This window comes from Ambystoma mexicanum, chromosome 1q (genome assembly GCF_040938575.1).
Source record: "Ambystoma mexicanum isolate Mex_15411 chromosome 1q, UKY_AmexF1_1, whole genome shotgun sequence".
Taxonomy (NCBI): Eukaryota; Metazoa; Chordata; class Amphibia; order Caudata; family Ambystomatidae; genus Ambystoma; species Ambystoma mexicanum.
In genome coordinates this window covers 298,550,594-298,562,724 of record NC_090922.1, presented here as the reverse complement: position 1 = coordinate 298,562,724, position 12,131 = coordinate 298,550,594, and the positions used below count along the sequence as shown (strand labels likewise).

General features: G+C 42.1%; 1 protein-coding gene across 3 annotated transcripts in view; it reads right to left on the bottom strand.

The window, feature by feature from the left end:
- LOC138527531 (uncharacterized) overlaps positions 1-11,230 on the bottom strand; it is a 1,006,733-nt gene extending 995,503 nt beyond the window's left edge. For 2 of the 3 annotated variants that reach the window (XM_069638780.1, XM_069638792.1), the window contains exon 1: positions 11,111-11,208. The gene's annotated coding sequence lies outside the window, so the exon portion shown is untranslated. Of the gene's footprint in view, positions 1-11,110 lie in introns of all 3 variants that reach the window. The other variant, XM_069638786.1, reaches the window with a different exon arrangement.
- Between the last annotated feature and the right edge of the window lie 901 nt (positions 11,231-12,131).

Below are 12,131 nucleotides of genomic sequence, written 5' to 3'. Positions count from 1 at the left end.
TTATTGATGGAGACCTCCGCCTTGTGAATTTTAGCATTTACAAGACCACCGACCATAAACCCATCAAACATCCAAGAGCATGGGTGTCTCACTTTTATCCGACAATGGCATGATTTGTAATGCAAGGTACAGGGAGTGATAAATTACACTTCAAAAGAGAGGGTGAAAGCCTTGGAAGCTGAGAGACACGATCAGAATGAGTGAAATGTGTGTGTGTGGATTAGCGTGACCTAGAAACTCCCCATGTGCTCGACTTCGAGCCTGCCAGGTGCACTGTGTAGTGATAAAGTAGCACTATTCTTCAAAAGTGTCTACCTGGAGATGACGAGCCCAGCAGACCCCACATAATGGAAGACGGACGGGTCTTGGGCCAATGGCCTGGCATCTCCTATGGAGTAGGCCGACCATGTATATGGTCGCACCAACTAGCCGCATGGGTTCTTACTGCATATGGATGATGCTGTGTCCTCTTTTAAGTCTCTGCCAGCATCCTCTTTCCTCAGAACGTTCTTGTCAGCAGAGTTCTTTGCTGGCGCAGCTACTTATTAGAAAAATAAAACTTGTTATCCTTGCAAGAGTTCTGGGTTGTATTTTTTCCGGTGTGAGCGTTTAGGGGCATTCCCTTCAACACTGTGCTTTATCTGTTAATTGTGAGAGAAATCTGATTTTCTGTCATGATGTGGACCACATGATAATGATGTTCATACAGTTAACACTGTGCATGTGCCGCTGGCTGTCACATATGTTTACTGTCTTGTGAAGGAGAAAACTCATTGTTACTCCCTTGAAATTACATTTACTATCAAAGTTTAAAAATAGGGAGCAAAAAACGCCCACCTCAAAATCTTATCTGGAGCACTACATGGGCCCCTGCACCTCACTTGACACTCAATAATGCAGAAACGCATTTGGGTTGCTGGTTGTACTCCCTTTCAGAACAGATTGTCTAGACTGATAACTATTGTTTACATTCATCTTTGATTATTCACAAACACACACAAGTTTATGGTTTTTGGAATATGTGAAGTGAAGGAAATGTAGGCTACATTCTAAAAACATTGTTGGGGAATGACCACAAGGTGCAACTAGAGAGGGGTTATGTCAGCTCAAAGTTACTCTCTGGGGGAGAAGATCAACCAGAGAGGGGCCATGTCGGCTCAAAGTTAATCTCTGGGGGGAGAAGATCAGGTCTCAAGAATAAAGAACAAGAGAAATAACCTAATTTCGATACTTGCGACTAGCATTCAGTGTCAACAATGTTTTCATCATGAGAGATTTATGAATTACCATATGAATTACCATATGATTAATAATGATGTGTATTAAATCACGAGGGCAACGTCAAGGGGGCTGGGAGGTGCATTTAGCCAGAACAAGCAAGGAAACTAATGGGAGAATTTCCCAGACGAACAAGACCCGTTCATCAGAACCACACATCAGAACCAACTAGGGTTGAGATGGAAGTGGGAGAGCGAGAGAGCAGAAGAGAAAGCAACAGTTAAAGTTTAGCAGAGAGGGTTGGGGGATAAAGAGAGACCAATACCAATCAAGTTGTGATTGGTATTTCTTAATCCACCCTACCCCCTACCCCCACTTTCGGGGCTAAGTAGCCTACCAATTCTATCTGTTTTGCCAGCAGATGTAGTTCCTGGAATGATGAGGAGTCTGGATCAGAAGAGGGAGAGATGACACATCACCCTGTTACAGTAAGTTTACAAATAAATAAGTGTTTGAGTGCAATGCGTGCACGTCGTGAATATGTTTAATGTGTGCGCGGTAAACAGTGCTTCTATGAGAAGCAGACATATTGTGAATGAAATGTGTGTGTACAGTGAGATTTTGAAGGGGTGCATGTGAGTGGCCATGAGTGAGATTGAGTATGTATGGGGGCAGGGGGGCACTTGCGTCATGAACGTACTTGACATTGACATTGTGGTAACCATCATGAAAGAGTTTTAGATTGACTACAATTGCATATAATTCTGAAACAAGAGCCTAAAAAAAGGGTCCTGCATGGCAGAAATATATTATGGACAGAGGTATCATGAAGCTGTGCTTTACATTGACACTGCTGGCATATATTGTGGGTACATTCAGATTGAAAAAGAGAGTTTTACAAACATGCTGGCCTATATTGTTTACCAAGGCACCATGAAGAACGTGCTTTACCACGGAAGTGCTGGTGTCTATTGTGGGTACCATGATGAAAGTGTTTTATAGTGGCAATGTGGGCATATACCCGTGTTTGAAAACATTTTACAGGTCCATAAGGCATATGTTGTGGACTCAAGCATCACAAACATGTCTTTTACTGTGGCAGTACTGGCATACATCGTGAGCACTATCAAGAAAGTGTTTTATGAGAGCAATGTTGCCAGATAGTTGGCCTCGGGGAGCATGAACACGTTTTAACTGGGCCATGTTGGCACATATGGTGAATCAAAGCATGATGAACATTAGTTTACAGTGTCAGCACTGGCATGTATTGTTGTCACCATCATGAACGTTTTTTAAAGCAGCAATGCTGGTCTATGTTGTGGGCACAAATCTCAAGAAACTGTTGTACAATGCACGTATGCCCTGTTGGTGATTTGTCATACATCTACTGTTTTTTCCATATCAACCTACAGAACTTAATGCCGGCTTTTTACCAGGTTTTTCTAAAATTAATATGCTTTACATTCACCATTTCAACCAATGAACTCCCATGTTTGGGTGTCTCGCGCTAGTCTCTCTAATTCGGGGGAAATATTAATGAACCTCCAAAAAAATGTTTAAAAACATTTCTGACCTGGAATCATTGTCAATAGAGGTGCTCCCTCATAATCCCTCGCAACCCAAGACCCAAAAGCTGCCTCTTGCCATTGCATTGTGGGATAGTTTCCTAATCATGATTGTGATCCAGCAAGCAGCTTCTCAGTGTTGCTCCGTGAAGATGACGACACTACCCTCCAAATAAAAAATAGAGAGACCAATTTCTGTTAAGGAAACAGCAATATGGCAGCGCATATAACAAGAAGGGGCTTAAAAGACCTTTAGATATACCCTTGCTTACAATTACATATAAATATAAGCACACATGAACGAAAAGGGAAAAAATAAAAAGACAACTTGAAAGAGCTTTCCCACGAGGCACAAATAAAACGAATGTGAAGAAGAAATCATTCTAGCTATGTCAAGGTGCAACATTTGCACTCACCACTGGCTAGTAAGAATTGACTCTTGTCGAGTAAGACTGGTATGCTCTCTGAATGCATAGAATTGAGGTGGCAAGTGACTTTCTATGGCTGGCTAGTAGCTTGCAACTTGACATTTCTACCCCTGAGCTATGTGGAAACAGACTGGGTCTTAACACCTAATTTAGATACCTGCTGTATTAAAACGGAAATAGCTTTGACATGGCTGCACCAGACATACTTCACAAGGATCCTATCAACGGGCCTACATTTTATTTACTTTGATGTTTTGTGTTTGCCCTCTTCAACAAGTCATCAGAATAAAAAACATGATCCAATTCCATGTTATACAATGCTATTTCTACAATAACAAACAGGTCATTATGAAACCCAAGGCAGTTAATGTTTATGTTATGTTCCAATTATTTGTTAATGCATCCTACACCCCTGTAAAAGCATTATGATGCAATAGCTGTTATTTAGAGTGAGATTCTCCTGAAAGTGGCGTTTTATTTCACATGGGAAAATTGCCCTTCTGCCGTTTGCAGGCACTGAAATAAATGATTATTAATATTTTGCAGAAATTGAGGAAGCAAGTTCCAGAGGGAGGCTGCGTGTAAGGAAAATGTTTAAGATCCCCATTCAGATTTAGGGATTTGGAACAGTCTGTCTACAGGCCAGAAATGCAAGATGGGGATTGTGATGTCATCACACAGATTTAGCGCTAAGATAATTAGGTCCTGCCTGATGCAGAGCTCTAGTTACCTATAACAGTGCTTTCAATATTATCCTTCAGGCTATTAGCAGTGAGCAGAGCTGTGAAGAGTGGGGCAAATGAGAGATCAACTTCCAAAGCCAGAGAAGCAGTCTCATAGCCACGTTCTATATTTTCTGACACTTTGTGATGGATTCAATGGGAAGTTCAAGGTATACAGAATTGTCATTGTTGATTCGGAACGACACAAACATCCTGACCAGGGTTACCTGCTGAGACAGTGTAGAGACTAAACAGTGTATTTTGTAAATGAAAGAAGGGACCTTCTATCCCATCAGGTCTACAGTTCAGGAAAGAGCTCAAGACCTTTCTCTTGACCTCGCTCTAAGGAGGAATGGCTCTTCCTTAACACCTAGGTCAAAACACGCTGCACTCCCCACCTTACCTGAGACTCAATGATGTACTCCCCACTGGTTGCTTGTAGATGCCTTGCTGCCAATTACGCACTCTCCCGTTATCTCCCAGCTCCTTTTTTCTCTGCCTCCCTCATTGTGTTGTTCCCCCTAATGCTCTGTTGCTTCCCGAAGCTAGGTCCGCGCTCAATAAATACACTAATAATAATAAAGCTTTGTTACTTTATTTATTTGCTGAGTCATTGACAACTACTCATGTACCAGGATCCCCAGATTGTGCTTCCACTGACAATGATGTTGGTGATTTAACCTGCATAACAAGATTCCTATTTTGAGCCATTACATGTCAGCCTGCTTACATCCAGTGTTTGGCAGAGGTAATGCATTTGGTAAGATTAACTCATCTTTTACGTAACTATCTAACCTCACCACAAGTTTCATGACATCTGCGCACTTGTAAATCTGCCGTCCAAATGAGTGCAAAACCTTGGTGGTGGGTTTCAGGTACACAATGAAAAGTAGTTGCATGTGGGCTCAGCGCTGAGGAACTCAGCATTGTAGTTTCAAGATTTTAAAGTGAAAGTCTCCCAGCACAACGGATTGTTACCACTCACCCAAGTAAGATTTTATCCACCAGAACACTATCTTAGTAATGCCATATGTTTGAGTGATTCCAGGAGAATGGCGTGGTCCATGGTATCAAAATGTTCTGATAGATCTAGTAACGTCAGGGCGTCCATGACATCATCTGTCATCCTCCTGCTGTCCTACATTACTGACCTAATCACAAGTTCTGTGATCGTTTTTGGTTGAAAACCTGCTTGGTAGGTGTTTAGAACATCTATTCAACATGCTGTGCCGCTACTCGTTTTTCAGGCAGTTTTCCAAAATAAGGACATTGTAAAATTGGTACTAAATCTGTGGATCTAAACAGTTTGCATCATGTGGTATGTTTAAAAATCTTTCTTTTCTTCCCCCTTTTGCTCCAGTATTGGGCAATGTGTCCTGACTGGGAACGCCATTCATGGGATCGGATGATTTTTGAATTGTAACAATTACAAACTATTGCAGTCAGAACTAATGGGACTATCACAATTGCGCAATATATAGGTATGTGGAGACACAATTATTTTTACTATCTAACTAATGGTTGACAACCTATATTTAACCACCCAGATTGAATCGTGGCTAAATAGATCTTTTCTTATTTACAGTGGAGCCTTGAATTGAGATTGAAAAATGTAAGTTATTAATCACTTTCACTGGTAAGTGGCTTCCATACTCCATTGCCACGTAGATCGCCATTATATCTTTCAGGCCCGCAGACCAATCTGACTGCATATATTCTTTTAATCTTTCCCTACCTTGTAGTGCCAGAGGTGATTGAAAAGGACCTAAAAGGTAAAACCTTTGGCATAATATATTGTATTATAGCTTCCGTGCATCTGTTACGATGGCACATGTTGAACCACCCTAGGAGCCTTCTAACTGGAGTTTTATTTTTTCTCTTTTTTCTTCCGTGTTTATGATGACCATTCCAATATCCTTTACTTTGAATCTACTTATGAACTGCTGCACACAATGATTGGCTATTATTCCCTTTATTTTTTCGTGTTTGCTTATTGTATTTATACAATGGATGGATATTTCATAAAGTTATTTTATCCTTATGTACAAATGATGGTACATTATCAAATCAATCATTTAAATTGTGTTCATATGTTATGTTAATTGGCATTTATATAGCGCCTTATGTATCATTGGTATGACCTCAAAGCGCTGTTAGGTTGAACGCCCTCGGGAACCGCAGTTCAAGTCAGTATACAAAGAGAATGTTGTATAGTGCGTGGGCGCACCGGATATGTGTGCAGCTGGTGTGGTTGTTGCATGATAGCTGCTTCTTAGAGGTAGGTGTGGTGCTGAGGAAATCAGTTGGATGTGTTCAGTCTGGAGGATGGACCCCTAGACTGAGTTTTGGCTGCGTTAGGCCTGAGGAGACGCCTAAGCTAGCCGGTATGTGCTCAGCTAGCTGTCTTTTAATTAGGATCTTGAAATGTTCATGGGGTCATGTTAGTACGAGGACAGCTAGGCCGAATGTGTCATAGCATAGCTGTGTTCTAGTTGAATGATGGTGTATAGGAGAGAGTAAGCATAGTAGTGTGATATGGTGGTTATCAGTGAAGCGCCTGCGACCAAGCACAAGAGCAGGACAGGGGCGATAAATAGCGGCATACGTATATAAAGTGACAGGATGGATAGGGTAAACATGTGATACAGATAACGTGGGGATACAGGTACATAGCATATACATAGCATAAAAAGGAGATCTAGAGATATACAGAGATATATCCACTCCATCCATTCCATCCGGTCTATCGGTTCCATCTGCTTTATCCTTTCCATCCTTTCAATCCTTTTCCCTTCCTTTTCCATCTACAGTGGAACAGTAATTCTTTCAGCATCTCAATGTGCACATAGTATGATGAGGAATTATCTCTGTAAATATAATTGACACTGTCAATTGCCCGTACATGATTGAATGAAGTAGTATACTTTGACATCCAGTGTTACTAGCAAATTATGTCGTTCTGTGGTTAGTTCTTGAAAAATCTGCAATACATGCTTAGAATCCAGAATATATGTGGGTATATGCACCACCACAGGCATCAGACATTCATTAATATATATATCCAAAGGCTCCGTAGCCCCACCTTTCCGACGGACAATCGGTCTCCCTTCTGGTTATGTTGTATTAACCATTGTGATTGATAACACACTCCTGTTGCGGACTGGACTTATGTGTGTTATTTTTAATTGATATTTTGTATCGTCTAAATCACATCTGGTACGTCATAATTAATGGCTTACAACCCATTACTTGTGCATTCTTGGTTTTGATTGGATTGTATTATATTGCATATTTGTTTGAACAATGTGTTCTATGTTGCTTTCAGCCTCAGAGGAAGAGCTTTTTCTTACAGCTCGAACCACGTGTCAGGCTGCGTCCGCAAACAATGACATTTATGCAACATATGCATTGGTACACTTTCTTTTGACCAAATGCGCAGTGAGGAAGCAACCCTCTCGTTTTGAAAATCGTATTTATAGTTGTGGGTAGTGGGTAATGTGCATGCCAAGGTGGTCTGTCCAGTGGAATTCCTGTAGCGGTTCCACTGTAAGAGAGATGTTGGAGGTAAAAACTCTGTCCACCGTGCGCCTCCTTATTTGCATGGGTTTTTAAATGATCTGTCCAAGATACACACCATTTAGGTTTACCAACAGTGTACAAAACAAAACAGGTTTTGTTTTTAAATGTGTCCCATGTTATGAAGAGAAATTCAAATCAAATATAATACACAATGGAGATTGAGATCGAAGTAACTGGCTTCTTCTGTCACGCTACATGTTCAGTCTGGAGGTCTGCACAGTACAATTAGATTGTCTGTGTATTTTAGCGACATATTGCATTTAGCATATAAAAAGATGAATGTCTACAAGTTCTGAGCCATTAGTGTTTCTGCAAAAGATTTTTTACAAAAAAAGGCTAGTCCACTACCAGTTCTACATATTGAGTGATGCAGTGGGGCGTGGGGAGACCTACGAGAATAAACCAGGTCAGTGTTAGATGCAGTAAGTCCACGTTCCTATTATTAGACCATAATTGATTAATCTTTTATAACACGCTAAATACTGGGGATCGGGATTCAAACCTGTGTTGCTCTGTGTTGTCGCCAAGGTATCCTCCCGGCCCTATATTCAATTTGTTTACTGTAGACCACAAATTTAACAGATACCCATTCCATGTTCTGGTTGAGGCAAACTCTCTACGCTTTAGTTTTTGTTCAAAGGTGTGTGAGGTTTCACTAAGGATTCTGTCATTATTGGAGGGATATAATTTGCCAAGGATATAAGTATTGCTTTTTCATAAACGTTATGAGTTGTTGAGCTTTCAAACAGCTCTGAAGCTGGTTTGACAGAGTGTTGTACCCTATGCGGGGGCTGTCATGCAGATGTGCTTGCCTCCTGCATGACAGCAGTACATTTGCTGCAATAGTGTGCATTGATGTGCCCTCATAAGGGAATGTAAGGGGGTCATTGGGTTTTCAAGAAGCCAATCCAACGTCAGAAGAAAGAGCTTTTGTGAATGTTGTCGTGGGATGGTGAAGTCAAATTATATGAGCCGGCGTTGAGACAGTGGGGAGGCAGAGCCCAGACACGCTTCTGTTCTTGAAGAGGCCATACAAGGAAAAAAAAATACATCAAATAAAATCATAAAGTAGGCGCCTTACAAATGACCAATACAATAAAAATAAATAAATAAATTGGGTCAGGCATACACTGAGCATTACAATACAATACAAAAAAAATAGCGGATATAAAGTAAAAACATGTTAATATAAGAAGCCGCCTGCACAGCAAAGATCAAAGTGTGCTTTACTGCATGAAGATAATACAACTACTACAATGCCTTCTGAGCGTGACACAGATGTGCGCTACCTAACACTTCCTGGCCGTTTCTGTACCTGCACTCCAATTCCATTAGGCGAGTGCTTCCTCCTCCTGTATGTCCGAGAAGAAAAGGGTGAATATACGCCGTGGACGTATAAGAACAATTAATTATTCTAAACAAAGGGACATGATTCAAATCGTACAGCTTAATATAGCTGATTTGTAGTAAAGTGTTAGAAGGATACAAGCAATTGTGTTATATCCTGGTGCTAAAAGAAAAACAGTGGGAAGAAAAACAAAAGCACTCCAGCCGAAATGTGATAGAATTATAGAAAAACATAAATGCATGTACAATATTGGTACGATTTCTTTTACATATATGACGAAATTAAAGGAAACTGTTCTAGTCACATGTGTTGATGCACTGCACCACCAAACCTTTACTGGTAACAAGAGGGAAAAGGGTAAATATGTAATTAGAAAAAACGGACACCCGCGTATTAATGCATAGTGGTGTCGGTGCTATCCTATAACCCATCAACCAAATAAAGATCATGCCTCGTCTGAATACGCGCACAGCTACGCAACCCTCCACAATTAAGAGGTATCAGGATTTATAATTTAGAAAAGTTTTATTTGCGATTGCAACTACAAAACAAAATGCATCCAGGCTTGAAAAATAAGGTGAACAATATCTGTCATACAGCTTGACCCGGTTCCCATGCATTATATATAACGGTACAAAATAAGAAACGAACATGTCTTGGGCCATTTGTAAACATTCCATTAGCAGCAATTGCTTTTTCGCCTTTCTTTTCTACCCAAAATGGGGACGAACAAAGTTACATTACAATTAACAATATACAATGTAAATTGCTGGTGTGGTGATCTTTTAAAAAATGAATATCACGCATGCCTGCCAATTCAGCTGCGCTCACAATGTAGTAACAATTTTACCGATGCAACGTAAACATTACAGGAGAGGCTACGAAGAGTTCGCAGACTTTACATGTGTGCTCGTCACAATGCGCGGGGTTAAAATTAATGAGAGACAGAACAGAACATCCAGTGCGGATCATATAAAAAATAATAATAGCAGTAGTGGCCACTCGCTATTCCCCCTTCTGCAGCTGCTCCCGCTTTCTGGTTCTTCTTTAGGCTACGACCCCCTCTCCGTGGCCATTCTCTATGTAGAGCAGTTCCTCCCTTTAGTCCCACTTGCTATTGACGCTTAATGTGGTTTCCTTATATGGTCCGGTCTCGCTCTCTCTTTAGTTCTACTACCTCAGAGAATGCTGTCTGGATTGTACCTCTGTCTGTGATCTATGGGCTGGGCTCGATTTCGACTCTCTTTATGAATAGAAGTTCACCATCGCTTTCTCTTTCTAGCTCTCTCCATAACCACCACTATCCGATTTCTAACGTACACGGTGGCTCTCCTCTGTGCTCATCTGTCAACAGGATGGCCACTCCATATGCTACCTTCGATCCCTCTATTGGCCAATCCAGCTCTCTATGGTTCCTCTCTCGGAGATCCAACTCTGCTCATCACTCGCACTGATCCGACCTCTTTAATCCCCCCTGCTCTTGCACCTCTTGCTCTTGTTTTGGTATTCTTTTTATACAGGTCAGCACTTGGGAAATGTTGCAAAAAGTGGATGAATGGTCATCTCCCGTTGATTTGCATTAGAAAGATGGAGTATGAGGTGGGAGATGGTAAAAAAACATTTCATGTCATAATGTTATGCTAAAACCGCCGTGTCCCATCTTCAACATGGATAGGTGGCATCTGCACTCGCCCAATCTATATGATCACTCTAACGGTTCGATATTTTATTTCCACTTCTATAATGCCCGTCTTTGTAGGATCTTCCCTTTCTGGTGCCCTGCTGTGTTCCCGCTATATGTTATATCTCGTTGTCTCGATGGGTAGGGTATCCAGGCTACTCTGCCAGAAACAACTTTGTCAATCGTGGATTTCCTTTAACGACCAAACACATACTGAGAAAAGGGGGTACGGTCTTGCTTTGATTCACCAATTGGATTGACACAATCGTTTGTTATATGAAAGCCAACGCCTGGAAAGGCGACGCGTGGGTGTGTAGCTATCGGACCACCCGACTTTATTACCTATCTCTATTGCTGGCTCTGGTATTGTTCACTTCTTTACACACCTCTCTGCGTGATTCTCCATCTCCGTTTCCATGACAAGCTGCCTAGCCTCTCTGCCGTATCTCTCCGTTATCCCTCCCCCTATTGAACTTTCTGGCTAAAGGTTATCGCAAAAGATGCATGAACGTAATTAGGCTGCTACGGTTGACCAATATGTGACACTGTATGGGAGCCGGTGCCTTTACCTTCTGCAGTTATTCCTCTGCTCCGGTACCGTAAAGATACGGACCAGTTCCCATTAGAAGAACGGCCCTTGCAACGTGGCCTCATCAGGTGACTTACACGTTACTTACGTCTAATACAATGTACGTCTTGCACTAGCTCTTGGGTAGTGGCTAGTTCCCATCCGAGAAACATACCATAGCAACGTCCCGCCTACTCTGCTTCACGTGACTGGACACGTTCCCTCTGATTTTCATGAGCAGGAACTGGGAAGGCTTCGCATCGTCTGCATTGCAACCGAATGTGCGTACTCTTGGCGGGCTGAGATCAAGATGGGTATTTTGAAGTTCCTGCCAGACACGAGATGGCGGAGGGGAAAGCAGCTCTTGGTTGGCTGAGATTCAGTTGGGCCTTTTATTCGAGATACCAAGAAAGTTCCTACAAGACACCAGATGGAAATGGGGAAGCGAAAAGCAACCTGAACATGCGTACTCTTGGCTGGCTCGTCGTGTCCCTCGTCGTGATTTTTCTGAGCGGGAACCGAGAAGGCTCTGGCTGCAAGAACAGCAGGAATCTTGGTACTCTTTGCTGGCTGAGATTAAGGTGGCAATTTTCTTCGGTATACCGGGCAAGTTCCTTCAAGACACCAGATGGATACGAGGGGGAGCGGAACATTACATTTACTTTAAAAATCATGTTCATCTGTTCAACGTGAAATGTATGGAGGACTAAGAAAAGGAACGATGCAGGGTGGTGTTTAACTGATCAAAGGGAGGTAATGGGGGAATTTACTGTGTGTTTGGGATGGGTGGTTTTAGAGCGGATCGGCTGGGGCTATCTGCGTGTGGTTCGGCAGAGGCACATGGGCATGTTGGTGTGGGTCTACAGGCAGGCTGGGGCATCTTGCTATGTTGGAGGGAGGATCGGCCATTATGGTATTGGTCTAGTCTAGAGGGAGGGAAGGGGGCATCTTGGTGGGGTCTGGAGGGATAAGGGCACGCTGATGTAGGTCTGGGGGGAGGGATAGGGCACATTGGTGTGGGT